Source organism: Rhagoletis zephyria, unplaced genomic scaffold (genome assembly GCF_001687245.7).
Source record: "Rhagoletis zephyria isolate East Lansing unplaced genomic scaffold, Rhagoletis_zephyria_1.1 Rzeph_scaffold_01378, whole genome shotgun sequence".
In the NCBI taxonomy this organism is placed as follows: domain Eukaryota; kingdom Metazoa; phylum Arthropoda; class Insecta; order Diptera; family Tephritidae; genus Rhagoletis; species Rhagoletis zephyria.
The window spans coordinates 121,671-125,390 of NW_016158462.1; positions in this window are offsets into that span (position 1 = coordinate 121,671).

Consider the following 3,720-nt stretch of genomic DNA (forward strand, 5'->3'; position numbering starts at 1 on the left):
AATTTTTAGTGAATTATCTTAGTAGTTACTAAAATATCGCAGTTCTCGTATTTCTGGAAATTACCGTTATATGGGAAGTGGGCGTGGATACAGTCCTATTTCGCCCATTTACAATACCAACCTACCTTGAATAAATGGAAACCTGCATACCAAATTTCGTTGAGATATCTCAATTTTTGTTCGAGTTATCGTGTACACGGACAGACGGACGGACAGACAGACATGGCTAAATCGACTTCTCTATTAATTCTGAACATTTATGTATACATTTGTATATATCTATCTCGATTCGTTTTGGCTGTTACAAACAACCGTTATGTGAACAAAATTAATATACCCTTGTGCATTCTATTTTTGCCTGAAAATTTTTATCAGCATAAGCGTGGATTTCTATTATAATAGTGTTCCGCCGTGATATTAACATTAGTTGTTTTGCTTATCTAAGTGTTGCAGTTCAGAAGCGCAAGAGGATATTGATCGAATAACATAAGAAATAACTTAATAAAAGCAATTATTTTGTGTTTTTAATTGAATTTATCGTTGCACCGGAATCCGGAATCTCATCCAGTTTTTATGAAAAAACCCTGAAAATAAGATAGTCACCAATGTCTGTGTATGCTTAAGGAGTTTCAATGATTGTCTTTATATGTATTATACCGTGCGACAAAAACCAAAAAATTTTAAAACACGAAAAAATCAATATATTCACAAAACTAGATGCCAAATATAGTATAACTGCGTTTTTAATTTTTCTCTCTGACGTCAGGATTTTTTTTAAGGACTTTGAAATTTCTGGGATATGATTGAATAAAAAAATTAGGTAAAAGATATAGTGCATTGTAGAGTAACAATATGGGTATCAATTAAAAGGAAAAATTCTGTAGAATTAAAAGCAAAAATATATTTTTTGGTGCACCAGGACGAATAAGTGTTGAAAATAAAACTTTATCCTTGAATATCCTTTAAAATTTTCAATATTTATTTTTGAAAAAAATATATATCAAAGACTAATATGTAAACTACCACATCCTCGAATTTCGTCCTTCTACCTTTATTAGTTTTAGATAAAAAAAATTTACACTTCTCTTATAAGGTATTGATAGTTACAATATACATAAATGAAGATACTGGAATCATTACAGTGTACAACACTCGGCTGGGTATTGGACCAAACCAATTTTTTAAGAGATTGAGTCATAGGTAAAAAAGTAATTTCTCCGTTTTTCGAATTTAGCCTCCGAAATCGAGATATGGGCCTTCGAAGTTCCAAATAGGGCCTTTGGTAAAAAATTATTTTTTATTATTATATGAAAATAACTAAAAAACTAAAAATATAGACGTAGTACGCCTATTGCTCTTATTCAAATGGTATATAAGCTTATTTTGAGCAAACTTATATTACAGGTGATATAAGGTCGGGTCTTCGAAAAATTCAGAACCTTGCATTTCAAACAATTTTTAACTGATTTTTAAAAAATTGGTATCGTTGTAAACGTAATTAAACCTCCTTTCTTCTGATATGCATATTTGAATACTCCGTAAATAAAAATTTGAGAAAAACACTTAAAAGGAAAAAATACCTCTTTTTTATAAAAAAATATTTTAAACAAAAAAATTACAAACCGATTTTTAAAAAATTGGTATCGTTGTAAAGGCGATTAAACCCCTTTCTGGTATGCACATTTGTATACTTCGTATATACAAATTTGAGAAAAAACACTTAAAATCAAAAAATACCTTTTACTTTTATGAAAAAAAATATTTTAAACCAAAAAAATTACTAACCGATTTTTAAAAAATTGATATCGTTGGAAACGCAATCAACCTCTTATCTTCTGATATGCGTATTTGTATACTTCGTATATAAAAATTTCAGAAAAAAACACTTTATTTATAAAAATATTACAATCCCATTTTTGAAAAATTGGTATCGTTGTAAAGGATACCAGAAAACTTGTTGTTTCTTAAACCCAAAAATTTCTATTTACATACACAAAAAAAAATTAATTAAAATAATGTTTTCCCTCTATATAAACTTCCGCCCCCTAAATGAAAGGCTGGCTACGCCCTCGTATACAAAACAATTAAAGTACTTAAACCGTACATCATACGTTCAGTTTGTTCTTTTAGAACGCATACGTGGTTCCATAATATTGATTCCAATATCTTCATTTATGTATATTGTAACTGTCAATATCTTATCAAGAGAAGTGTAATTTTTTTTTATCTAAAACTAATAAAGTTAGAAGGACGACATTCGAAGATGTGGTAGTTAACATATTAGTCTTGACATATATATATTTTTTTAATAAATATTGAAAATTTCCAAGGATATTCAAGGATAAAGTTTTAAAAGGACATTTTCATTACTTATTCGTCCTGGTGCACCCAAAAATTATTATTTTTTCTATTCTACAGAATTTTTCCTTTTAATTTATGCCCATATTGTTATTCTACAATGCACCGAATCTGTTGAATAATTTTTATATTCAATCATATTCTTGAAATTTCAAAGTCCTTTAAAAAAAAAATCCTGACGTCATAGAGATAAACTAAAAACGCAGTTTTACTATATTTGGCCTCCAGTTTTGTGAATATATTGATTTTTTCGTGTGTAAAATTGACTCGCACGGTGTTATATTAGCTTATCTGATAAATGAGTTTCAAAGTAATATGCAAATATATAAAAAGCATGCATTTAATGTTAAAAATCAGTACAACGCTTATCGGTTAATATATGTACTTTTTTCTAACAGTTTATAAACTTATTTATTCCTTTAGCATACTTAAAAAAAAGTGACATTCTGGAAAGTATTTTACAAAAATGCAAAAATAAGAAAAAAAAATTTTAATTTTTCAAGAGCCTGAAAGTAGTTTCGCATTCTGCACAAATTTTCACGTCAGTAAACGATTTAAGAGGAAACACTTTTCAATTAGAAAAATATATAAAAAATACCTGCCATGTACACTTTGTTTGGTAATGACCCACATACATGGGCGTAGCAAGAACGAAATTTAGGGTGGGGCTCTATACAAAAAAAATGTTTTCAAAACTAATAACTTACTAGAAAATTGTTTATTATAGCTTAAAATTATTGTAAACAATAGAGGAATGTTGTACAAAAGCACAAACAAAATTCACAAAAGTTTATATAAAGCTATTCGTTGATTTTGATAGTTAACTTTTTACTGCGCATGTTTTTTACGAGGAGGAAGCATCGAAAGCCTAACCCCATAAGTGTGAGACTTTAACCTAAACTAACCCTGGCATTCAGTAAGCGGTCTCTAGTCACTAATAGTGCCTTTTGGTGGTGAACTTGGATTTTGAGACTATTTGGTTTCAGTACGCTGTCTCACGTCTCTAGTCTCAAAAAAAGTCACTAATTTGTCAGCTGGCTAAGAGCAGGTCTCAAAAATAAATACATAAAACTAAAGTTAATTGCTTTCCATTTTATTAAAAAAAGGCGCGAATATGAAGCGAGGAAATTTGTTCAATAGGAATTCCGTTAGAAAATAAACCAAAATGCTTTAATATCAGACAAATCCATTGAAAAAAAAATTAATTTTTTTTTAACATTAAACAAAATTTTTTCAAATTATTGTTTCTTTTCCACAATAAATTTTCATTAAAAAACGGCCTCGACCTCAATAAAAATTGTTGAATATAATTGTTATAAAGCCGTAAAATAACAAAAACAAATAACTTAAGGACGAGCACAC